The 27574-nt window shown below is 45.2% G+C and overlaps 1 protein-coding gene across 6 annotated transcripts in view; it reads right to left on the reverse strand.

The window, feature by feature from the left end:
* The window catches only part of TRIO (trio Rho guanine nucleotide exchange factor), a 337626-nt gene that overhangs the window by 41702 nt on the left and 268350 nt on the right, over positions 1–27574 (reverse strand). The window lies entirely within an intron of this gene.

A 27574-nucleotide genomic window follows, 5' to 3' on the forward strand; every position in this document is an offset into this window, starting at 1 on the left:
CCCATCTCTCACACACACACCTTTCAAAGCGGGCCCCAACCTGAGCTGTTCCCAGAGACACTCTTCTCAAGATGTACTGTTCCCTCCAAAAACCGCAAGTCACCAATGCTAAAGGCCAGTGTCATCATCACAGACTGCAAATGTCATCATCACTTAAAATATCACAGGGCTCAGAAGACAGAATTTTTAAAATTATTTTCATCCACTCTCTTGATAAACAAAAGCTATGAAAGATTTTAAAGGAAATTAAAAACGAATCCTGACAAAAGAATGTATTAGTTTGACTGAATGCAAGTACAACTCCGTGTCAGTGTGTGCGTGCATGCACCCGAATCACTACGTATTTGACCTGGTCAGACTTTGGGACAAATGACACCCATCTGGGGAGCTGTGTCAAGAGCAAAGTCAGCGGCTGTGGAAGGGGTAAAGCCTGGCTGGTCGGGGGGAGAGCCAGCCTATGGCCAGACTCTGGAACCATGCTGGTGTCAGAATCTCTGTGCGCAACCTTGAAGTGACTTCAAGTCGAAGTAAATACCAGCAGCAATTAACAAAAACAATAACACATTTTTAAAAGAAATGTGAGGGGAAGCCTTCCTCAAATAACCAAAATGCTTTACAGAAAATATATCCAAATGAATCTTCTCACTGGATCTCAAAAATCTAGTCAACCCTGAAGTGATGATTTTTCAGGAGGAAAAAAGAGAGATAAAAAAGCTTAGGAAAAGGTGGCACTCACCAAATCCATGCAGTTATGAGGCATTACTTTACAAACGGAAAACCGGTGACCTTGGACACTGAGGTTGGCCTTTTCCTGAGTACTTGACTCTAGGGTATCACCCCCGTGGAATGGAATAAAACGTTTTACACTTTAAGAAATGGAATGAGGAAGAAGATCATTCACTATGCTTGTTATTTTCTTAAATCTTTTGAAGCCTTAAAAATACATTAAAATTAATCTTGGGAGAAGATCCTATCATACGGACACCTGTATTTGCTTTATTTACCTCTGTGGCACCGGAGACCATCATGCGCGGCAGTTACAAAGCAGGAGCGCTAATCCCTCCCAATCCTGTGATTATATGCAAGAGTCCACAGCAGTTTCCCACTGATGCTCCAGACGCCGGGACGAGACAGCGGACCCCTGTCTCACTGCCACATCCCATTCCTGCCCTGGACTAAGCCGTGCACGGGTAGAGGATACAATCGTCCATAAACACAGGATCACTCATTCTTAAAAATCTAGATTTTCTCAAAAACCAATCAATACAGATACAGTATTCTGTTGAAGAGTAAAAAACCTTTTGGTCTGTGTGTATATACATACATAAATGTATGTGTGTATGTATTTATTCGTTTCTTTCTTTCTTTAGTTTTAACATTATTTTAAAATGAGAGTCCCTACCATGCTTCCCTATCACTCCCCTTTCCCTCAGGTACTGTCTGGGGGAGAGGCAGAGAGCACGGAACCGCTGAGGCGGCAGCAAGCACCCTCTGTAAGAACTTCCCAGAAACTTTCTCAGGTGCTGATTTAGGAGAAAGGGTAAAGAGGGAAACAGGGCCCGGGAACTCTTGTGGAAGGACAATAAGAAAGACAAAAAGAAGAGGAAGGTCTGGATAATTAATTAATTTTTAAAGATTTATTTCAGATAGAGAGAACATGAGCAGGAGAGGCTGACTCTCAAGCAGACTCTGAGCTGAGCACAGAGCCTGACCTGGGGCTCGATCCCATGACCTTGAGATCAAGACCTGAGCTGAAACCAAGAGTTGGCTGCTTAACTGACTGTACCACTCAGGCGCCCTGATAATTTATTTAATTGAAGTTTTTTTTTTTTTTTTTAAAGTTCCGACTATTAGCAATAATCTGCGCTAGCCACAGCAAGGCGACATTTTTCAGTCATTTACTGTGCTGGGACTCGGAGCCAAGCCCTGTACCTGCCACTGAACAGAGAGGAATAAAACCTTCCTTCACCCAGGGGATCCACCATGCAGTGTTTTCTAGGACCACATAACTATTAGGCCAGACTGTGACACATGATGTAAGTGAGTACAAATTCTGTTGGAGGTTGAGAAGAAGGGGAATCGAGTGGAAGGATCACAGAAGGCTTCATGAAGGAGGCAGCACTGAAGCTGGCCTTCGAATTAGCTGAGCTTGAATAACCCAGGTAACCGGATCATGAGAACATCAGCTCCATGAGGGCTCCATGAGGGCAGGGGTCTCACCTGCTTTGCTACTCGCGGTACTCCCCAGGCCTGCCACGGTGCCTGGCATACAGTAGGCACCTATTCTGTATCAAACGGAAACATCAGAAATCCCCAGCCTCAAGAAGAAGAGCAAGCTCAATCATCACCCATATTTGTAGGACAATCTTGTCTTCACTGTACGTTCGTCCAGCTGGATAATGGCACCAGACAAAGGACTGTGGAGGTGGTGCACAGCTGGAGGCTGGCCAATCTCGATGAGCTGTCACTGACAGAGCCCACTGTGCCTCGTGAGCCGAGGGGGCAGGAAAGAGACTGAGGCCCACTTACTGTAATACAACCAAACCAATGCCAGGTCTTCATGTTCCTAAGCAGAATTCTCACACATTACAAGTAATGGGGAGCACCACCTGAGCCCACGAACGAACCTCACCTGTGTTCCATGCCCAAAAGTGAGAATCTGAGGGACTGTGGCACGGGAGAGCACATCATGTGAATCCTAAGTGAGATGCGGACACCCAGTGGAATTCTGACGGGCTCTGTCCACCAAAGCCGCAGGGCCACCGGGAAGTGGAGAGCATGGTGGGCGGGAACGCGGAGCAGTCCCCTGAAGCATAAGGACATCTCCTCCGGTCAGGAGACCCAGCGGGCCTCAGGAGGCATCAATAACGTTTTGTGGGACCCGGCTGGCTTTACAAGGATTGCTCCCCCCAGGGCATTCTAGCCTTGCCTGGAGAGGAGCTGGTGGTTGTAAAAATGGCTCAAGAAGAACAACGGGAGACGTCGTTTTCTAGCTTCTCTCTGTGGGCTCAGCTGCACTGGATTTGGTGCTTTGCATTTTGGGAAGTAGGTTCAAAAGAGAGTTCCTCCTCACCTGGCAGGTCAGGCATGATAAACATGGCCTGGACGTTCCCTCCCAGGCCCAGGAAGGAGGCAGAGCTGCCCAAGGCCAGGACTCACCTGCGATGAATGCTGTTCTGAAAGGGAGAGCAGTTCTCTTCCTGAGCAGCTGTTTATCAAACCACTTAACGACATTGTTTCACTTTACTGGAATGTTTAGGGCTTAGAAAAATCTAGCACAATTACAAACTAAGAAGAAAATTTTCCTGAATTTTAAGTGCATTGTTTTAGGGGTTGTTTTTAAGTAATCTCTACAACCCAATGTGGGGCTGGAACTCACGACCCAGCGATCAAGAGTCGCATGCTTTACTGACTGAGCCAGCCAGGCGCCCCTACACAATGTCGTTGAGTTTTAAATTTTACCTCGGAAAACAATGTCATTTCAGAAGTCTGTAAAGGTAGAGGGAAACTTTCTTCACCTGTCTCTAGGACTAGCAGATACTTTATCTAGTGCAGGTCTGATACATTATCTTTCCATTTCGTCTTTTAATAGTAATGCTCAATTCTTCACCTGTTTGACACTCTCCCAAGAAAAACAACAAATTGTTGTGTTTTTTTTTTATAGCACATAAACGTTTTTACCCAAATCAATGGATTCTAAGAGCCCATTTTATGCTCTTCACTGGATTGTGACATAATGCATAAATCAGAAATTTAAAAACTTAAAAATTATTTAAACTTAATATACTTATTAATAGAATGAAATAAAGGGCCTATTTTTTTAGTTAAGTGAAGAAGAGACTTTAACCACTCGACCAACTGCTCTGCTGCGAATTTGAAATTAAACATGTCCTAACGGTACCTAGTGAAACCAAGGTCTCTAATGCTATTGGACACAAGGTGAGCATAAGTCATAAAACAAACACAGGGCTTAGAAGGTCTCTCTCCTTGGGAAGACCTTAAATTACTGGTCTGCACACAGGTGCCTTTCCCAGAACAGTTCCTGGTGGCTGTGATGTGCTGAGTCGGCAGTGTCCCGCCCAGGTACAAACACTGCGCAGGCAGGCCCCCCTCCTCTAAAATCTCACCTTTGTGCTTGGATTAGACTGTGCATGGCTCAGGCCAGTAACAGTAATCCTCAGGCGGAGGGCCCTATGGCCCCAGCTCTGTATAACCATCTCATGCCAGTACTTTCCCAGCTGGGTAATTGTCAAGACAGAAAGCCAACCGTGACCTTAGACTCCAGGCTTCATGTGGGCAGGCACTGGGTCTGGTTTGTTCACAACTATGTGCCCAGCTGCCAACAGGATGTCTGGCACATCCTCGGCGCTTAGTAAGTAAGTATACGCTGAGTAAATGACAAATGTGTGAGTGAGCAAAGTTGATTACCAACTACGGGCTAGCTCCCCGACTAAGCATATTGCCTGATAACTTAAGTTGACCACAGTGAATGGTCATGTCCTGACTTGGTGGTATATACATCAGTTGTAAGGGGGAGCTCCAAGTAACATCTGATCTTAGCCAAGTTCACCAGTTTGTAAATCACTTACTTACAAGATGGTAATTCAGAGTGGACTGAGGCTATACTTGTAATGACCTGCCCTATGCGACGATTTCTTGCAAGGCAGAGGCAGGCCCAGGAGTCCCCGGAGAGGGTACTGTGCACGCGAACAGCACCCATCAGGCATGGTGGGGGCCAGGGGACAGAAAGAGGGTTCGGGACCGAACCAACCTGAGAAGTACGATGGAAACTCATTTGTCACTCAGAGAAACTGCATCTGTTCCTGTTTCCACCTCCACTTACTATGTCCTGCCTTCCCCTCAACTCCTAACTTCTTGGAAAAGAAAAAGACTCAACACTCAGGACCGCTGCTTTCTCACGCCATCCCCAGCCTTCCCACCCCCAAGAATGGCTGCAGTCACATCATGTCTGGTTTGGGGATGTGTGTTCCTCTTTTCAGCTCGGGGAAATTCCACCGATTCAAGGTCCAGAGGGAGGGTCAATTATGCATGGCAGAAGGAATTCTGGATTTTTGTCAAAGGGTCTCAGCGTGAGCCTGGTTCTTCCACTCAACATCCATGACCCCAGGCCGACGTTCTGGCGCCTGGATTTCCTCATCGTACAGGGCTATCACAGGATCGCATATGAAATAATGGGGTTGATGAGCCTCACGAACTGTAAAGTGCTACCTACAAAGGTAGGATGGTTGAGGCAACGTTCTCCAGGACTCCTCCCTAGTACAGGACTTCCTGCTACACTGTATTTATGCAGCTGCGAGGACCCAGATAACGGGCATTCGGGGAAACCGTCTTGGTAATCACCAGCCTCTCCTGATGACCAGGACATCCTCAAAATCATTTTGAGATGAAGGATGAATGAAGGAACCCAGATGGATTACTTCATTTTCTTCCCATTTGTTGTAAAAACTTGTCCCATATGAAGAAGAAAAAGCAGCATAAGGAGATGCCATCAGCCCATCACAGTCTTTTAAAAAGGCACTCGAGTGTATACATGAGGAAGCCATCTGTGGCCTGCTGAGGCCTAAGAGAGGGAATCAATTCAGGTTTCTCTCTTCTTATTTGGAGGGGGAAACCAAGCCTTTGGTTTAGCAACTTCTTTGCTACAGTCAGAGTTCACACAGAGTCCATGCTAGATTTCTTCTTAAAAAAAGGGCAGCAACTCAAGAAAGGAGGGAAGGCAGGAGTGCTGACCCTCGGCCCCTTGCAGGAAGGAGTCGCACCCCGTGAGCACACAGAACACGGAGACTGGGGCGAAGATGAATCGCCTTCTCGTCCCAGTCACTAAATCTGAGACATCTGTGATTAATAAAGCACTTTTTTTTTATTGTAAGAAAAAAAGGAGAAAGGACCATATCCTGCTAGTTGCAGACTAAGAAGGATCACATTTCATTTCAGCCCTCTCCCTGTTCTGTGACGGTAGGAAGTCTCGGGATGTTTATAATCCTGCAGTGCTGAGTGCGCCTGTGGACAGAACGAAGAACACCAGCCCCTGGAGTGGAAAACAGTTCCCCGAAACCCCGGCATTCCCTCGAGGCACCCCTACTGCCTTTCTTCCTTTTTTGTCCCCACGGCACCTGGCCCCAGGAGGGCAGAGAGGTCTGTCGTTTGTTCACGCTGTCTCTGCAGAGTTTAAAGCCTCCTTTACCTTCAAGTGAGCCCTTTCCAGATGAATAGTCATTCAAAAGCAATGGGGTCAGGTTCTAGCCCCGTCCCGTCAGGTCCTGGGCTGGGTACCGGCCAAGGCCTTCAGTTTCCTGATTGTGGAGTGACAGTGAGTCCTCCCCAGGCTGCTGGGAGGACAGGAACGAACACGGTCTTTGTAAAATCACAGTCTGACACAAACAGGAGGCCATCCTCCTACTGGTGCACAGAAACAGAATTTGCAGAAGGAGGCACACGGCGGGGAGGGAGGCCCCCCCTGGGCCAGGCCCAGGAAGGAGGGACAGTTAGAACAGCGAAGGCCTGATCTCTCCCGGGCGGTGGGCGCCGCAGCACCTCACCACACGCTGCCCATCTGCAGAGACAAGCACCCCTCACTCCACATAATGTCACCCAGACGCACACACGGGACCAGCGCTGACAGCCGCGTCACGTCTGATGAGGCACGACTGCCACACAGATGCATACACTCAACCCTGGGAGACTTTCCAATAAACTGCTGGCTCACATTTCAAATCCTCCTGCACAGAGTGTCCCAGAACGACTGTAGCTCGTTTTGAAGGCTGATATTCCCATCTTTCTGTCCATTGTACATGCTCAAAAATCCCTGTCAAATGAACAATGCAGTGATGTCTTGATACATCCTCTAACCAGGATCAACCTAAACTCAGAGCTCAGCACCCTCCCAGGGCAAAACGCTAATTTATAATTCTAGTTATAAGGACGTGAAGCAATGTTTCTTCAAGGTTTCTTCAGTAGTTATTGCTAGAGAAAGATTATGTGCTAAAGGAAGATAATTCAAGGCCACTTTGGGGCAGCTGCTTCTCATGTCTGAAAATAATTCCATCAGACTATTTCAGAACAAACTGGGCAGGGTTTAATCAGGTCCACCTGGTCTTCGGCAGTTTCTCAAGCCTCTTGTCAAGAATTCAACACAGTAAATCACATTTTAATTTAGGAGATTCTTGTACCATACCAGGAAGGTCGCAATGTACAGAAAATCAGATCTCAAAATTTACTTGATGGAGCAAAGAAGAAGTTGCTTGCTTGTGGCTGCTGACTGGGTTGGTTCAAATATTCCAGAGCAAAATTTTCTCAGGAAATGACTATCATCTCTATACTTTTCAAACTGGCTTTTAATTCCCTGCTTTTGGAATCAGGGTAACATCTTTTTGGAAGGGGGGGGAAGGCCATAATACACTAGAAATCCTCCTGAAGATCACATAAAAAGTGAGCTAATCAGTAAATTATTCTCCCAGGCGCGTTTCTAGGGATTGCATCTCTGCGCCACACAGCGATTACAACGACCTCCACAGGCGAAGCATGTTAATTTACGACAATGACGAGGGAGACGAAGCTCGGGTGTTATTGGGGGGAACTTCACGTACTGAAGGGGAAACTGACCTGCCCAAGGACAGAGTTACACTTTTGGCGGTTCAGAACACTGGAGCAAGTACTTTTATGATGTATTTCCAAACTTAAGTCTATATGCTATTTGTACGCAGCTGAGAACTTTTCTTGGCTGACTTCTTCCAGGTGCCTCACTCTTATCTACGTTCCGCGCATCTTTTATGTGAATCAGCATTCGTAACGGTGCGTTGGGGGTCGAGACACACAGCGGACGCGCACCCTCAGTCCGTTATCTGCTGCCCCCCTCCCCCCACACCTATGTTCCGGTGTCCCGCATTCCCAGGGTTTCACTCTGGCCTGTAACTGTCACACAAATTCACGTTAACACAGGAAATAATCTTTTTAAAAAGTCAGAAGCTGTAGAGAGGTACTGAGCAGCACTACAGTCTGTGGAATGGTAATGAGTGAAAACTGTGGCAACAACAGAAGCAAATTCGCAAGGGGAGTCCTTAATGCAAAAATGTGAGCTCTGTATTTGCTTTCGAAGATGAAGTAAACACAGAAAACATGAAGAGAAAGATTAAACTCCTGAGTTTTTTTTTTTTTTTAAATAATCCCTAGATTCACCCAGAGGTCCAGCATAGCGCTCTAATGAAGAACACATGGTCTTCGCGGCCTGAGAAAATGCACATAAATGACCAGCAGCTTCACCGCTCCCTGTGCAGCCCCCTTCCACGAATTCACACTAGTGTTCGCTAGCAGCCCACCTCAGGGGACCCCTGAATGGACGAACACAGTGTAATCACTGGCATCAATTAACACCAGACTCAACTAGAAACAACTGGACTCGAAGAGAAACAATCTCTCCAACCTTTCTCTTGGTGGAGGTTGAAAGCAAGGCTGTGTGGGGACAGAAAGCGCAGTGTCCCTGTCAGGTGCTTAGGGAGTCAGGTCATGAACAGAGAATGGCTTCTCACCACCACACAGCACGCGGAGCAACAGAGACACAAGGGTTGTAACCTCTATCCAACCAGACAGGCATGCAAACGGAAGTCGCACGTGCAAATTTTGCTCTTTTAACTCTTAGAGAAATCTCTAAATGCTCTTTATTCTTAGTGTGGTTTCTGAAAACGCTTAAAACATTACTAATCACTGGAAAATGTGGCTACGTCAACAAATGCAGAACTGCAAGCATCATTTTCCCTCTCGAATTCATTCTTGGGAGGGGAATGCTAACCTGTCAGAATTTCTAGTCAGGCAAGTGTCTCATCTTAAAGATCTTTCTCCACGTGAATTTCAACACTTGACTTTCCAATAAGGAAACCCGAAGAAACTAACTAAAAATGAAAGCAGATGGCATAATCCTTTGCTTGGCTAATCAGATGAACAGGATATCACATACTGCTGAAGTGGAAATTCGAAAACTCCTCAGAAATGAAATAATAGAGTAATTTTTGATAGTGGAGAACACAAAGGATGGATCAGTTTGGATCAGTGTAAGGAATTTAATACAAATCTAGTGAATGGAGTTATCCATGCCCTGAACAAAGAAGGCCCTGGCTCACTGGCTGGATCAGGAATGCTCTAGGGACACGTAGATCTGTGGCCGGTGACAGCTCATCACCAGGCTGCTGGCTTCTAGGAAGAGGTGAGCTAGGCAGCCGTCATATCTTGAGACCGGGACACTGGGAGAGGGAAGCACAGGGATGGTCAAGGTGGAATGCTACGGTGCGCCTTGCTGATCTGACACCCCCTTCCAGGGTGGTGGGGGAGAACCGGGCACGTGTGGGTGGACCGCTCGCCTGAGGCAGACATCCACACACGGAAAACCCCACTGTTATAAAACCCAACTATGTTGTGAGAGAGTGCTTGTCTTCTTTTTAAACCCCGTTTTTACGTTGGGGCTTATTTCTTTATGTGAACCTCCTCTGCCCGAGACAAATGCTGGCTTTGTTGGAGGAGAGCTTCTAGCCCATATTCCTTTTTTCTCCGGAAAACAGGGACATTTTCTGTGCCTTTTACATGAGTTAGCTCTTGAAATATATTTTTTGGGAGACGAACAGCAGACTTTTCTGCAACCAAAAGCCTACGGTGTCACAGGGGAAAAGAAATCCCCAAGGAGCCATCCTGCCAGTGAGGACAGGGAGGGGATTTGGGCTCATTACTGACTTTTACACAAGGACAAAAGCAGATGTTTAAAGATATCCTTGCTGGATGGAAAAAAGACAGTTTTTGAAAAAACTGCAAAAAAAAAAAAAAAAAGAGAGAGAGACCAGAAAAACACATACAAATCCTGCAAGCTGCAGACGTTTATGTCTACCAGAGTTTTCTGACACCTTCCAGCCTGGCCCCTACTCTCCTGATGTACATGGCTCTCTAGCACACACTGGCTGGGAAATCAGAATGAAAGGCCGTGTAGCATCAGCACTCACACGGAAAGTTCTCCAGCCATCAAGCGGCCCCCCTGCGCACACAGAGCCCCATCGTGCCGCTCCGTGTGAAGTCCTGGGCAGCAGGGGCCGACGGGGCAGAGGGGCCTTTGACACCTCACCTGGTTCTACTGCTCTCTCTACACACGTAAACAGAAGCTATAAGCCCCAGACCAGGCTGCTTCCGTGGAGGGTCTGCAGGAGAGGGCCCTGCATGTGGGTGCACAGCCACCCGGCACCACCATGCAGGCGATTAGGGACATCCTGGGGCATGCTGCTCTCGGCCCTGGTCTGCTGACAGCTCAAAAGCAGGAAAACTTCTGAATGCTCCTCTATTTGTTTGGCTTTTTCAGAAGCTGAGAACCTCTGTCTTCCCCAAAAGTCAAATGGCTGTTCTTTCCACAAGCTTAAGATGACTACCACTTACACAAAGAAAGATTATTATAAAAACAAATATCATGTGTTTACTAGATTACTTAGTATTTAGTATACCGCTGACTTAGGGATAATGAGGTTTTTCTCTGAGATAAAATAATGGGTTCTTGATTCTTAATTTCTTCATTTGGGAAGCTATTCCCAGGGCAACACAGCATTTATTATTGTCCTGAATAGATAATCATCATTTAAGGGAATAGAAAGCTAATTTTGGGGGAAATAAGCAATCCTGTGATGCTCACATAACATTCCCTTCGTCTGATTCTGCCTTTCAGAGGTTCAAAGACTGCTAAGGAACATGAATGTTTAACCCATGGGTATAAATGTTCCTAATATGAAACACAAAGTGTTAGCAGTGAAGGATCTAATCTTATTTGAAGGAAGCTTACATTTGCACTATATTCTTTATGATGAACGTTTATGCTTTTGGTTAACGTCTGATTACGTGTTGGAAAAAAATGAAATAAATCAGCCTACCTTCTTACAGAAGAAACCAAAGATTTTCTTAGGGGGCAATTTATAGATTTCCCAAAAGTTGAAAATGTCTCTAAATGAAGCAGAAGGTACACAAAGACACTCCCATGCAAAATGGCTTAAAAGAACATTCTGTAGTTAGTGGTTTAAATTGCATGATTGATTTGTTGCAGGTGCTGACAGATTTCTCCTCGTTCATACACAAATTTATTATTTTTAAATAAGACTGGATCCAGAATGCCAACATGCAAAAGCCTTTTTCCTACACTCTAGAAAATGCTTGAATTGCCTAAGGACATACCTAACCAAAATATGCTATAAGCCATGCAAACGTATGTTTTCATAGAACCACATAACTCATTTCATATAACCGTATACTAAATTTTACATAGCAGTAGGAAGAAAAAAAAAATGGCCTTGGAATGTTCTGCAGTGAGCTTGCCAAGCAGTATCACTCTTCATGTCCTCTTCAACAGCAGGTTAGCTGAAGCTTCAGTCTCAAGGGGGTGGAGTATTAATTTGGAAAGAGTTACAGCCCTGGAGAATGAGGAAATGGATGGGTCCCCACCCCCCGCCACAAACCACAAAGCAAATATCTAGTACATTATATTTTCGAGTCCCTGGTCATTTGGTTCAAAAATAAAGAAAACATAAAGCCCAAACCAGTTAGGAATCTCTTTCATAATTATGTTTTAGTAATACCTCTACCTAAAGGCAAAATGCTGCTCTAACTTAAAGCTAAGCACTTGGAAACTGGGATTAAAATGTTAACCACAGTCGAGGAGGCCAAAAGCCCAAGGTGTGTGTACTGAGCAGTCCCCATTGTTACCACCCACTTCCAAGCACGCAAATGGTTAAGGGGCTGCAATCCCAAACTTTGATTTGATGTTATGACGTCCCCCACCCCCACCGCCCTACAAGAACTGAATGGCACTGAATTTTAGTTTTCACATGACCAGTCTGTAATTTCTTGAAAACTGCCCACTCCCGTCCTCAGATATTACATAGCAAAACAATGACAAAAGCCAAAAAACACAAAGAAAAGAGGGTCAGGGCGACTGTATTTGGAGCTCCTCACGTCTCCAATACTGGAGGCAAAACCTCCTCAGGACAGGCCGCTTTCTAAGAAGCCGCACGCCTCCTGCCGAGAGTGCCCACGGCCTGTTGTTCAGGCAGCTCGGGCAGCGGAGCATCCACAGGGAGAAAGGAGGAAGGAAGGAAGGGAGGCCTGGAGTTATTCCAGGAGGGGACAAAAGCCAGCTCAGGGTCAAAGGGAATGAAAAGAATGCCTCTGCTACGAACGCCAGTTAACGGCACAAACCCTGTCCTTGGCGTTCATCAGCACCCCGTGTGACAGAATGGCACGGACCGGGAGGGGCGCAGCAGCGGGGGCAAGCGCCGTGGGCTGGCTTCCTCCTCAGTGGCAGAGAGACAAAGGGAGAACGTTCAGTGTTGAGCTCTCCTTAGCTCTCCGTCACAACAGGCACACTGCCTTCTTGTTACTAGAGGCTCCCTCATTCCCGTGTGCTTCTGGGCCACGGGGCCACGGCTGACAAGACCCCCGCGACTTCAAGAGATGGAAGAGGGAGGGGGTGGCCTTCGGGCCTCGGGCCGGTGGCTGTGGCTGCGTCGTGGGACAGAACAACTCTGGTCCTATCATGCTGCCAGGTGCAGGTCCGTTTTCAGGATGGTGTGACCTGTTCTTAATTTTAACAAGAGAAACCTTCTTCAGCCAGGCGTTTGAGAAAATGGACAATGGATAGGACTGAGACGGTTTCTCAGGGTCGAATTTTCAAAGGAGGAGTAAAATGTGTGTGATTTCACATAGGAAAAGACTAGAAGAAAACGAAAATGTGCCCCAACATTATCTGCCAATGTGTTCTTTCCCTCCGCTGCTCCTTCCGTTTTTTTTTTTGTTTTTTTTTTTTTTTTTTTACTATTAGCGTAGAGTTTCAGAGAAACTATGTTTTGGGCTCGCATTTGTACGGTGGTTTGATGGGAAGCCTGTAAAAACTGACTGGGAGCATCTGTGCTGTGGGCGCCCCCCCGCCCCGTGCCCCCAGCCAGTCCTCTGAGACTGGAAGAGGAAATGGGGGGAGTCTCCATGGACTAATTCCCAGGCTCATTACCCCCGCACTCCTACCCAGGCAGCCTACCCTGGGTTTATGGACTTGCTCGCTCATCACGAGGCCAACTTTGAGCACCTGGAGGAAATTCTTCAGAATAAAAAGCCATAAATTTGTGTTCATCCTGAAGTCTGGCTGAAGAAACATGCTTAGAAAGAGCACACAGCAAAGAGAGATCACAGCTGAAGAGCGGGGGCCTGCTCCTTGTCTAGAGAGAAGAAAGGATTCCAGAGCCAGGAAAGGTCATTTCGACTGAAGGCTCCTAACCTGGGACTCTGGGGGAACTTTTCAGTCTGTTTTTAATATTAACTTCGAAGTTTTAATACTTCAAAATTTCATGTCCACCCTAAATAAGGCCAAATAATTTTACGTTTTTTCACATTTTGGCTGGAAATACATATAAATCCAGTGTGTTCACACGGTTTTGATTTTTGTTCCCTGAAACTATCACCAGAAGCTCAGACTGACAAATACATCTTTGGTTAGTAAAAAGAAAACAAAATTATTTTTTAAATTGCAGGGCTTTTTTTAATCTCACAAAGAAAAAATAGCCTTTAATGTAGTTTTTAGAAAACACAACCGTAGCAGCAGCAAGCAGGTGTGTGCGCGCGCATGTGTGTGCACGTGTGTGTGCACGTACGTGTGTGCACGCAGGTGGGGAAATTGCAGCTGAGCGTGATTCACAAAGACTTAGCCGAGGTCACACCAGTAGGGGTTGGCGAGGACAGAAGACTGGTGGCTGGACTTCTACAGTGACACTATTCCCATTGTATTATCATGCATATCCTGTCTTAAACTCTGACTCACTTAAAAATACTTAAAGAGCAAAAAAGATTTCAGATAGAATTTAGTTTGCACAGTAACTTGTGTGAAAGGGCTTTCATAGCTGAAACAATACAGTGCTGTGCTAAGCATTTTGGTGGTTTTCCTTTACTCACAGGAAACGGAATGTTCTGTGCACGGGCATCCCTGCTGAGCAGTGGGCAGGGCTGGGAGCCCACGTGCATACTTTCAGAACAGGTGCACACTGTATGTTCCCTGCATTAAGTCTTTCAAATGTTTTCCTTTAATTTATAAAAACAAAAGTTGCATTGGTGAGAATCCACATTCATCAAAAAAGAAACAAGATTTGAAGAGGGTTCAAGGAGAATGATAAAGCACACAGTTCGCTTTGTGTGTCCATCTGTGTAACGTTAAGGAGGACCACTGCACTGTGCTTTTCCTTAGGAGACTATGTACAGGACTGGAATAGATTCCATGTGTCCTATAAAAGGGTATACTTAGTTCAGAATGAGAACAAATTCAACAGTTCCTCTATCTTATCAGTGTAACTGGGCTCTCCCACTGGAACTGTCTTAAAAAATAATTTATAGTTCTTGACCTTACCTAAAACTTGAGTTCTTTTCCTAACAATTGCTTTGCAGTAAAACTCTCCAGGTTTATGGCTGTGTAAGTTACTGGTAATAGCAAGGTCTGCACATAAAACAGGCTTTCATGAAGATTATTCCAAGCAAGAGTAATTCGCATTTGAAGGAGAATGCTTCAGTGCCTATCTCAGAAAGCAGAAAAACAGCTTTTCCCCAAGGTACTTCAATAAACGAACCCCCAGACTGCTTGGGGGTCTAAAGAACAGCTTTGCAATCACTCTCTCTCATTTGCTGGGTATTTTAAAGTTATTTGGGGATTTATTTCTTGGGTATTACGTGAAATCATTTTTCTTTTTCAATCTGATGTACGTCTATTTCCGCATAATCAATTTAATTAAGTAGAATGAAAATGTATTAAAATATTACCCTCATATTACATGGTATTCTGGAAATTGTCTTGGAATTGCTGTGAAGGTTTGGGAAGAGATGGACAGTCATATTTCTCCAGAAAAAAAGAATCAGAATTTTGCTTTCTCTCGTCTATCCTTTACTGTGAAGAGATTAGATTTTTTTTTTCCCATGAAAATTCCAGTGGACATCAATTTCTTTCCAAATTTGTGACAGCTTAAAAATTTTGTGGTGACAGCTTGGATAACATCACCTGGACTTTCCATTATCGTCTCAGAACTGCCAGAACAAAACTCTATCTAGGGGAAATGACAGAACAGTGTAACTATCCTCCAGTATTTAAAAAGTTAAATAACGTCCCTTCAGAAGAATTCCTAAGGACCTAAAATAACACTAGGATTCAGATTCTCTCTATAAAAAGAATGCTATGTCTTCTTGAAATCCATTATCTCTTGGTAAAATTGTTCATTAAAATATTTTGGTCTAAGCTTCGGCGGTGCTCATGCTATGTTGGGAGGGGTATTCTACTGCTACTCCCCTTATGCAGACAAAGACATGAGGTCCAGAGACATAAGGTAATTTTCTCAAGACCCAGGGCTACTGAGCAGCTCAGACTTTAAATCAGACTTTTGATGTTACCAACTTGTTCTTCTTCCTTCACAGACATTATTCTTTTCACTGAAGAGACCTCATGGATCATCTGCTTTCACCCAGCCGGTGTGGGACGCGTAGTGTGCGGTGTCACTAACGGACGTGCCAGCCGGGACACCGCCAGAGAGGAAGGCCATTCTCAAACAATTTAACAGAACGTAAATATGATAAAAGTTAGGGTCAGTGACTTAGAAATGTCTTGATAGCTTTGTGAACAAAAACTACACAGAATATTTATAAAATTAATGTTTATACCAACAAATTCAATATTCACGCAGTCACCACTTATCTCTTCCAGGGCCCATTAACCAGATAATTTGCTTGTCTTCTTCTGGTATTTCATGAACAAACATGGAAACAGTGCCACTTCCCCTCAGATGCTAAAAGCACATTTTTTGCCATTTTCCCCCGACCTCCCCTTCTTTGGTGGGTCCCTCCACCTCATCCCTTCTCTCTTGAGCTCACAATAAACTGGAAGTGCCCAGAAGGCCTCACCTGGTCCCCTTGGGGGGTCCCCCTGGCTGCCCACTTCTGAAGCACCCAGTGTGAGTAACGGCTGGTCGACAGTGGGGGCAAACCTCCGAAGTGCACCAGGCCGGGCCCGAAATCCTGGCAGAAGTCAGCCCTGCCTGTGTGCCAGAGACGGCCTAGTGGGAGACTCACTTTAATGGCTGTACACTCTGGACAGATGTCGCAAGTGCCTGCTGGAAAGCCAGCCTCCTCCGGAGCGCTGCAGGCCAGTTCTGCGGAGACCTGCAGACCTCGTTCTTCCCCTCACTTCATTCTTTTGTATCCTATTGCCTTTTCCTCAACATGGAATTTCTCTACTTCTCAACTGACCTTTACGGGAATCACGTTTCCTTGCCTTAAGTCTAGCTGTGTGTGTAAAGCCAGAGCCTGGCACACGCCCTCCCTTGAATATACGCGGGTGGTTGTGGGAGCATAACCTTATATTATCTTATTATATGGCCTCAGTTCCTAAGAGAAGAAACAGAGAATCTAAACATCAATGCCGGACACTGCTGTTTTCTGGAATAGTCTGAACTGCCTGCCCCCAATTAAACCTGAAACAGACATAAGACCAACTAAAATCCTAAGAAGGCAATTTGTGGCATAGATTACTTTAGCCTGTTTACATGCCATTTACAAGAAAGAAAGGATAATCAAAAGCAGTCCCCAGATGTTAAGAATGCCTTACAGCCATGCAGTCAATCCACACGACTGCTTCTCGTCCCTTTCCGAGAGCCCCCCCCCCACCGAACAGCCCCCCACTGCCCCTCTCCCAGGCGGGCAGCAGATAACACATTTCAGCATGAAAGCACAAAACGTTTGTTTCAAAGCATGCAGCACTGCCCCAGCAGCCCTCTGCAAGAGACCGGCCGGAGGGAGCATGTGCAGGAAGCGTGGGTACCTAGGTCGAGGATCCAGTACTTGCAGGTGCCCGGCGGCCCGCCGCTGCGGTAGGCAGAGCTGACGGCAGAGAGCGAGTCCAGCGCCTCGACTGGCTTAATTCCGTTCGGCATGGCGGGTGCTGAGCTGACTGGAGGCGACAGGCTCGGAACCCCCACCCTCTCTGTCCCCACAAGCAGCCAAAGTCACCCCCTGTCTGGCAGAGCCAGGCACTCAGAAGCAGGCGAAGCAGGCTGGGGCGGGCGCGGCGGCGGGCGGGCAGGCGGGGACTCCTCTGCCTTGCTTCTGAGCGCTGCTTTGCAGTTGGGTTTCACATGTGGGAATATCCAGACGCCGTGGATTACATTCTACCACAGTGACTCTAATTGGAGCTCAAGAAAATTCTGAGGGCGCGCTGTGAGCCAGATGTTTCTCCTCTCTTGCACTAGGCAAAGCTGCGATTTCCTGATGCACTGAAATGTCAAGTGACGGACGCCCTCCCCGCGCCAGGCTTTCTGATTTGGGCTTTGTGTACGTTTGGATGGAGGTCTTCTCTGAGACATACAACAAATCGTGCCTCCTGATGGGACTTGATAACAAAAAGAAACGCAATGCAATTCGGTCTATAGCCAACTGGTTACATCACTGTGCTAAAATGTCACTCCTTGCTTATTAGAAACATATCTCCCACCAGGCAGGCCAGTGAAAATAAAAATCTTTACTTGTGATTTGTAAAGGCGTTTTTAGTAAAGCATCCTAAAAGCTCATTTTTGTCCTTTTCGGAAATTGGATAGTTTCTTTAGACTACACCAATTTGGACTCTTTCCTTGAAAGTGTCCCTGTGTTCCCTTCCTGTCTCACACAGCACAATGGCTTCGTAGGCGATATTCCACTGTTTAACGATCATGAAGTCTGACTTTTCAGCTTCTAGGGAAGTGTATGCACTCTCCTGTTTCTCATTAACTCGAGAAGCACACGCAGTGCTCTCCAAACTGTACTGTGATGGCCCATCGCCTGCTTTGAGGTGGGCTCCTGGAATATTCTTCACACATCTAAAACTGTAATGTGGTCTACAGTTACTTAAACATTTCCTAAAGGGGAGTTGTTTGTTGAAGCCTGTACATAACAAAATTGCGCACTGCCTTCCCAAGTTCTTATTAATAATTCTTCTATCTCTGTTTTATTTAACCTAATAGCATAAATGATGTTGTGTTGTTTTACTGTTTGCTAAGAGAAAATGTTGTCTTTTCAGTTCCTTAAAAGTTAAACTTGGGTTCTCCCTCCCCCACCGCCCACATTAGTTGTGAAGTAAATTTTAAAAATTCTCAAAGTAAAAAATGTGAAAACAGCATAGACTTCTAATTTCTTTCTCAGTTCAATACAATTCAGAACTACAAAAAAAAAAAAGAATAAATCCAAGGCACCCAAAGCAAGCTGTCTTGAGCACTTGTTAACACCACCCTAAAACAAACTGCTACAAAGTAGGATTTCTCTCATATTCTTCTCAAAAGACCAAAAGCAAAGCCCAAGGTTGTTTTTCCCCGTAATAGATCCAGATGGCGTACTCATGCCAGGACCAAGCAAGAGGCAGAATTCTGCACAGAGCACTTTTTATGCATGAAAACTTTATTACTGAATAAATAACCTTTCTTACTCCAAAAAAAAAAAAAGCAGTAAAAATTATGTCCTAAAGGAAATCAAGTTAATTGACATTCTAAGGTTTCATTTACTACAATCTTTATTAAATGTTTTACTTTGTCCCCTTCCAAAAATACAGACTGCCAAGCAAGGGCTATTAAAAAGAAAAAGAAAAAGAGCTGTCAGGGAAATTAATTACTTTGTGGGTAATATATGTTCTCCACTACAGAGAAAGGGAACGATGCTTAAAAACAAATACAACAATTTTGGCTAAGATACAATTTCCCCAGTAACTGCCTTCTTCAAACGTCGAGTTCACATCTGTGAGAGAAATAGAACATAGAAGGGGTAAGGGAATAAAGGAAGGAAGGCTTCTCATTCCCTCCTTCCTTCTCTTTGTGGAAATGTGAGCTTACAGAGTGTTCAGTAGGTAACAAAAATATAATATAAATTATATTCAAGGTACCACATGACTCCCACCTGCAAGGAGTGATAATCTAACTCACTGGACTGACAGGCACGGAACCAACTGAAGAGTCGTTATCAGTAAGTGTAAGGTGCTGAGGCAAAAAGGGAGAAAACCCAAACCACGGGGCAAAAGCTTCCCAGAAGTAGGTTCTGAACTCAAAGGCTGACTTCTACCTTGGTGGTATGACGGGATTTTGCTCTCAGAGTCTGCACCAAGTTCAGGCGAGAAACACCCAGTGTGGCTGCAGCAGCCTACAAACAAAAAAGCTTGGTGGGCACCGGGGCTGTGAGTAGGGAAGGGGAAGGCGGGAGGGCAGAGGATGGGGACTTCAGTTTCCTGGGAGCAGCTGTGCAAGAGGCGAGGATGTGCCGCAACCAGCAAGGAAATCAGAAGCAACTGAGAAGTCAGTCTAGCACAGACGGAGATGAGCTTTGCAACAAAGGAGACAGACATGTAACTAACCACAAGGGGTGGGTTGAAGACAGCCATTTTAGGCATTTGGTATTTTTGATAGTTTTTGATATTTATTTGATGTCTGGACGTATAATTAAAAGTGTCACAAAGAAAAGTGAAGCTCCAAGGCCCAAGACAGTGGTTTTTAGAAACGTTACCCAAGGTCTGTCTGTCAGGACCAAAAGCAAGGGGTACTGGGAAGAACAGATGAGAGATACCTGTGTGTCTGTCAGAAGGCTGAATGCTGACTCTGGCTCCATGGTTGTGTTTCACAAACCTCTCCCCCAAATAAATCATCAAGATCAGCTAGGACTGGGGTGTGCACAAATACGTGCTCAAAATGTAAGATAAACCCAGTAACAGAGTACCTAGCCATATTACAAAGGAAAACGTCACAAAGGAAAGACTTTTTCCTAAGTGACTCGGGAAAACAGTATTTTGCTTCTATACTATAAAACCAAAGACAAAAGACCTGTAAGAGTGTGTCTCACAGGGGTGTGGCTCAGCAGTAAGAGTACAGTTGAGTTTTTTAAAGTCAAGTCATTTTAGGTAAAGAAAATAATTCACTTTCCGAAGAGGAAAAACACAGGTTTCTAGATGAGGACTGAAAATACATTTTGAGTAATGAGATGCAGGCGTCTCACCGTCAGAGAAGGTTACAGGTGAGGAGAGGGGAAGGGCTAGCATGAACCCTGTGCTGCTGACCAGGAGTTGGGAGGTTTCAGTGTGATTTGCAATCCTGTTTCTTTACATATGTGCAAACATTCAGAGACACAGAGAACATGAATGTAGGCGTGTGTGTGCACGTGGGGAGGGACACATACATGTCCGCTGAGAAGACCTAAAGGTCATGATACCATATGGCCCTGAGCATACCTAGCACCCAGATCTCAGTTTTTAATGCCATTCCCCAATAAGAAGGAACCAGGGCTTCTTGGAGAAATGGTTCATCCAGGACCGCAGCAAGGAGAACGAACACAAGATGAGCTGGGAAAATCCTGTCGTGTCAGAAGGCAAGGAAGCACGCACAGAATAGTGGGGGTGTGTCCACAGCACACAGAAGCACGCACAAAATAGTGGGGTGTGTCCACAGCACACAGAAGCCAACCAGGAGGAGCTCCTAATGGCCAAAGCCGGGATAACTTGAGTAACAAAATAAGTAACAACAGTCCGGGGTGATGATCCAAAGAACAGAGATTCTCGACCACACTGAGGTGCAGAACTGACTAAGTAAGTGAGGCAGAGGGACAGCTCTTCTTTCGGAATTCTAATTAATCAATTTAGGAAGAAATGAGGGAGCCAGGAATCACCAGGAGGTGGAGAGCACAGAGTGGGGAGAACCACAGACGCTAAAATGAGTGGGTAAAGGCAGGATGGGAAACAGTATGTGGACAGTTTCAAAGTACCTCCCACGAGGTATTTATTAATTACAAAGAGAAAAACGGTAACTTTTACGGTGGAGGAACACAGTAGTCACCACCACCAGCAATGGGGCGGGGCGTGTCAGGATCCTCCCTAGCCTCGGATATGCACAGAGGTGGACACAACGTTATCTTTGTGGTATTCTTGTCAAAAATGCATGAGCTCCATTTAAGTCATGAGAAAACATTAGAGAAGCCCAATGTGAGGAACAACTTACAAAATAAAGGGCGGGTAATACCTTGAAAGTGTCAAGGTCATTAAAAAAGGTGTTAAGGTCATGAAAGAAAAAAAAAAGGCAGAGGAACTACCACAGATTGGAAAAGAAGAAATATGACATGGGTCCTGGATTGGATCCTGAGCCAGGAAAGACAAAACAAAACCTGGAAAAGGGCTGTGGTGTAATTAACAGAAGTGCATCAAGGCTCCAAGTTGTGAGCCCTGAACCAGGGTCATGTGACATGGGGGGAGGGTCTAGGATAAGGGAGTCCAGGGATTCCTTGTACTATTTCTGCAGCTTTTCTATAAGTCTAAAATTACTTCAAAATAAGTTTTTAAAAATAAATTAAGCGTAATGGGTACATAAATACAAGTAGCTAAAGAACTTGAGAGCGTGAAAAAAGTTACTAGAGAAAAATCGGCAAATTCAGAGAAGAAATTTTGTGGGAAAGACACACATTAGGCAAACTAATGACCTGTGAATAAAGGGATCCATGGTTTATTGAAAAAAACAGACTGAAGGAATATAAAATCATTGTTTGCTTGCATATTTATGGGACAATATATAACAATCTCATTCTCATGACAATAAAGGTAATTTTATTTAAATTGGTTGAAAAGAAAAATTTTGGTCAAAACACTTTTCAGGTAACCCTCTCCCGTGATAGCCATTCCTGAAATATTTAAAATAAGAACTTCAATGTTCAAATGCCTATTATTAACCTGTCAAAAAATATGAAGCAAGGTCATTTTTGCCAAAGGAGGTCTTAAAAAACAAAAAACCAGGGGGAAAAAAGGTCCATATACAAATGGGGCTTTAAAAATCAGTACCAAAAATACATGTAACAGAAAGCTATTCGTAGAACTAGAATTCAGATAAGGCAAAGGGCCTAAAGTCTTTCTATTCTAATAGGAGAGGACACCAACCTTAATAATTAGGCAGCTAATACAGGATGAAAAGGTCCCCGAAACCTTAAACACAACAGGTGGGATGTAATAAAAGGGCATCAGCTACATTTTCATATTGAAACTCTAATGACAGAACTCTGAGGAATATTGCCTATAATTCCCTCTAACAATTACTAGTGTCTTCCTGAGACTTGAAACATGCTTCATGACCCTGCTGCTGGGTTTTCTGTGGCCTATCTTCCAGGGGTCCTGAACCCCAGGTGGTCCTGCAGTTGCAGGTGCAGCTCCGGGCTGCTCTCCTGCCCGGCCCACCCCAGCCCTGCGTTCCCTCCTGGTGTTTCCCCCCTGCTCAGCATGGCCGAGGCGCTGGCTCGGGTACAGCTGCACCACCAGGGTCGAGCTGCTCAGGTTCCATGCACAAAGATACTCCTGTTTCAAGGGCATTTTGTCCAGTTTCTCAGCCCACAGATAACACCTCCTGCTCTGGAGGGAGCGGGTGGATGACTAAATCCTGCCTCTTAGGGCTCCATTCAGCACATTATTTCCTGCTGCTTTCGTGCACAGTTGCCAATCCACAAAAGCACCTTTATTGAGGGATTCAAACACTCCGTTTGGGTGCCAAAAATTCGATAGGCTCCTTTTCATTGCTTTCCTTACTATCTTTTCACAAACTATGTGAGTTTTTCTCTTAGGTTAACAAAACACACATTCAAGTACTCCTTTTTTACATTTCACTTTAACTCACTGTGTGACATTCTCTGTTTGCACCAGCACTGGGGGTGGTGTGCAGAATGGCAACATGAGACGGGAACCTCACAAATGTGTTCCCTAAAAAATAACAGAAACAGCAGTGTTCAAAAAATTAGAGCGATGTGGCCAAGCCCTGAGAGCCAATCCACGCTTCGATGTCCCAATTCTGCTAAACTTGAGAGAGTGGGAGGCAGGCCACAAAATCACCGAGCGAGGGAGGGTGGAAGACCCGGACAGGAAGCTTCCTTCCCCAGATTTTTCAAGAAAAAACAAGCGGCAGATTTTGATTGTTTTGGGAGGGGGGGAGAGGGAGAAAATTTTTACTTTTGGGAATGGTTTTTCCATTCATTCACTCACAAAAAGCTCATGGAGGGTAAAGCTCTGTTCTTAACTAGGGGAGGAGGAAGAGGAGAGAAGTGGCCCACAGGAAAGAAAAAAAGATTCCCACGAAGATGACTTCTTTGGGTGACGGAAGACAACTGGAATTACCATAATTCAAATGAGAAAGTTAAAATGGAGCCTTCCCAGACAAAGGGATGGCTGGAGGGGCCGTGGCCTCTCAGGAATGTACAATATAGCTCCAGGAAGGCAGTCTCGGCTTCTGGAATCAGCTCTTCCACAAATGATGGCTGGTCTTGACAACTGAGTTTGTCTCTAGAGGCTACAGCTTCTCCCCTAGACCAAAGGCTCCTTCCAGCTTGTGCAGAAACAGGATGCACAGTGGTTAAGAACTTGAGCCCCAAAGTCTGACTGCTGGTTTTGAAATCCCATTTTTCCAGCACCTACTCAGCTTGGTCAAGTTAATTTCTCAGTGCCTCTATTTTCTCTTCATACCATGGGGACGACAACAGGAATATCCTGCCCTTGAGAATACCCTGAAGATTAAATGTAAAGACAAGAAGCACAGTGCCTGGCATACTGCAAGCCCTCAACACATCCACTCTGCTATTACTGTGCCGTTTTTTTTGCGGGGAAGAGAGAGAGAGAGAGAGAGAGAGAGAGAGAGAGTGCGCGCGCGCACGCAAGTGCGTGCTTGGGGGAGGGGCAGAGGGAGAGACAGAATTTCAATCGATGTGGGGCTCACTCCCATGACCCTGAGCTCAGGACCTGCTGAAATCAAGTCTGAGCCCCCCAGGCGCCCCTACTGTTAGTCGTTAAGGCTCCAACAGCACCCTTCGCTGTGGGCTGACTGTACTCCCCACCTCCAAATTTGTACGTTGAAGTCCTAGCCACAGTACCTCGGAATGTAATCACAGCTGGAAACAGGGTCTTTAAAGAGGTCCTTAGGTTAAAACGAAGCTGTTAGGGTGGGTACTAATCTGACCAGTGTCCTTATAAGAACAGAAAATTTAGACGCACATAGAGGCACCAGGGGCGAACACACAGGAGGACCATGTGAGGACATGGCAGTCAGAGGCCTGAGAAGAAACCAATCCTGCTGATGCCTTGATCCTGGACTTGTAGCTTCCAGAACTATGAAAAAGTAAACTGCTGTTGTTGAAGACACGTAGTCTGTGGTATTTTGGTAGCGAGAGCTGACTAATACACGCCCCTCCTCCCTTGTCTGGTAACAATCTGCTCCATAACCCAGGACTGAAATGGTCTAATTATTTTTGAGACAGGAGGAAACTAATCTCTAAGAACAGCAGCACTTCAATGTTCTTTCCCTCTAGTAAATTCAAAGCTCTACAGACTCGGTAAAAGATGCAACTGAACACACAGGGCTACATCACGATTAGAAATAATATAGGATTCCAGGGCCGCCTTGCCATGCATCCAAGACAAATGAGCCTGTTTACGGTCCTCTTAAGTGTACAAAAGGGATCTTCAAAGAATAAACATGTTGGGTCCCCTGTCCTGAGTTTGGCTAGAAAAATTTTGGGAAAATGATGACCCCTTGAATTGTGAGCCTTGTGGAATGACCAAGCTGTCCAAAGCATCCCTGTCACTGTTGGTCAGCCTGCACTAAAACTCCCCTTGACAGCTCAGACACTAAAGCGCTCTGGGTCACACAGAATGCCAGGAAGGGGAGCCAGGATCCTCCTTCTGGACAGAGCTGGCTGTGGGGGTGATAGTTCAAAGGTCAGCCTCCTTAACCCTCTGATTACGTCCGGCCCTACACACCCCTCTTCTGTCCCCTCCAAAACCCTTCCATAGTGTCAGTAAAGAAGGAAGGAGATTAGACAGGGGAGGTATTTAAAAACAGTATTTTTCAAAATTCATTGTGAAATTTTAGTGATGAACTGAATCCTTCAGAAAGTACAGAGATTATTCGGAGGCTCTGGAGCCCATTAGAAAACCTACGGACAGTGCTACCTCACGGATGTTTCTCAGAGATGACGGTGTGGTGTGGAGTCATAAGCGGCTCTGCATAAATGGAAGGCAAAACAGTGGCACCGCAAAAAGCTATTTATTCTCTGGAAACTACCACCCTTGACATTTAGCGGCAAACTCCTAATTTGCACCCTTTTGACTGAATCTGGAATAAAAACACAGAAGTCGGTGAGATGTCATCTACATTAATATTCCACTACATGCTCCTATACCGAGTTCTATGGGAAAACATCCATCACAATCTCACCTCCCTGGAGTCAGAAACTTGTGATTTAGTTTATAGGACTGATTTTAAAGAGTGACCTTATTCAAAGGGCACAGTTTTAGGTGTTTTGTTTTTTTTTTTTCTAAGTGGGTAAAATGATGTTACAGAACTCAAGGGGTTTGGTACAGATCACATGATCACGACTCCTAATAAAATTTAAAAATATATAAAAGCAAATGTCATTATACAGCATGTTTACAACTTTTTCTGTTGTAGTTATGATTTGGGTGATTCTTCTTCAAAAATGTGCTTTCCATAAACGCATCTACCCTTGAACCCACTGACAGGCTGCGAGCACTCCATCTCACGGCTAAGCCTGCTCGGCAGGGCCGGCAATGGACCGCCGACACCGCGGCGTGGCTCACGTGTGCACCGCTCGGGGACAAGCTGCGTGCACACATGATGTCGGCATGCCCGTCACAGAGGACGATGCGCATCTCTACGCACTGGTCTGGAGCCGATTCTACAAGGCATGACCGAGTGCAAAAAGCCAAAACATGCTACCTTTTATGTAAGAACATGGAGGCAAGCATGTGTGTGTTTGTATTTCCCAAACAAAATATCGGAAGTTGAGGTTAGGAACGTTATAATAAAAATGGTTATCCGTACATGGCAAGTGGGATTGTGGGAATAAGACAGCTCAGCTTACACCTTTTCACGATCTAATTTCTGATGCGAAATGTCTACAAGTGAGTTTTAAAATCTGTTTTTTCTTCTCTTCTTTAGAAAACGTTCTGTATGTGGGGTTGCTGGAATTGTGTGCAAACGTTTTGCAGCCACGTTCATTGTTCTGGGAACCGGTACCGAAGCTTTCGTCATGCACCTGTGCTCCCAACAGCCACTCCAGAACTGGCTGGGACATCATTTTCCCTTCTTCCTGTAGTGGCAGCTCGGCTATCCGGATCTACAGTCCAAGCTGGGAAAACCCTCACCGCTTATGGGAATGTTAGCGCTGGGAACATAATGACAAAATCATCTCAGGCTTCTCTGAACACAGGAAGGAATGCAGAGGCGAAAGCCAAAACATACTTTGGTTTGTGTGGCACCCTTTTCTTAGGTGCTGTTTTATCAGGTGTTCTCAGAGCCATGATCTGCTACGTAAATCATGGTGACAAGTGCAAATGCAGTCCGATGGGGATACACCATTTTTTCCCACCGTGGACAGCACTTATTCATGGTCAAAACATTTAGTGGAAACCAGCGCACAATTTTTAAACGGTTTTTCACCAAACATACCATCTCTGTAAATTTTCCCGGCTTCTGCAGACCCTAATTAGAATGAAGACATTTAGAGAGAAACCCCAGTGTGTCTAATAAATGGTAAAGCCTGACATGTACCAATGCTGGAGAGGAGGCAGTTGGAAAGCGAGACACGGATGCCTGTGTCTCGTACCTGCGGCCACTCCCTGCCTAGCCTGTGAGTCACACAGAGGAGAGCACGTCCTACTTTCCCTGGTGAACCTTCTCCCCTGATTATATTTCTTTCCCTAAACGCTGTCTCCTGGCCATTTAAAGCCAGTGTGGGAAGACGGTTTTCTCATTCGTTGTTTATGACTTTGCTATCTATATAATTTTGTGATCATCGAATATGGACACTGTTAATACCTGCTCATGGTTTTTTCCTGTTTTCATAAACACTTTAATGTAAAGTTGGAACACGAAAATACCTCCAACACGAAGCATTCACAGAGTAATGGCCCACTTGTGCGGCTCCGTAATTACATGCTGCGCAGCAAACGATCCTTAATCATAGGTCTTAAATTGATCACCTTGTCTTGGCTACATGGTGCTCAGGAGAAGGACCACGTCTTTGTTCTTGGTGGGGCTCTGTGTTCCTCAGTGTGTCTTCCCACAGGGATTTACATTAGCAGCTGTTCTCACAGACTCAAAACTGCTCTTTTCCAAGCTAATTTTTTTGGAAAAGTATACATGTCTTCCATTATACATATTTTTAAAGAGTATGTGGGCAGATACAGGTTTGAAACACCTATGCCTGGGGTGTGTTTTCTGATTAACAGTGGCGATCTGGCATTAAATAAATGTCTAAATACACCAGAATCACAATATAGTCAACTAAATTTTTTCTTAACACTAAATCCTTTTTAATGCCTTAGATTTTCCTGAGAGCTTACTAGGTTATTTAAAAGTCATAAGCAGTTACAAGAGGTAGGAGATTTTGACCCACCTTTGGGGCAGAGTGCTTCATGATTTGGGAAAGGGGATACGTGAGCTGAACAAATTTAAACCCAGTCATCCCCAATATACTTGAG

Source organism: Callorhinus ursinus, unplaced genomic scaffold, assembly GCF_003265705.2.
Source record: "Callorhinus ursinus isolate GAN/ISIS: 27379988/994484 unplaced genomic scaffold, GSC_fseal_2.0 scaffold3, whole genome shotgun sequence".
NCBI lineage: Eukaryota > Metazoa > Chordata > Mammalia > Carnivora > Otariidae > Callorhinus > Callorhinus ursinus.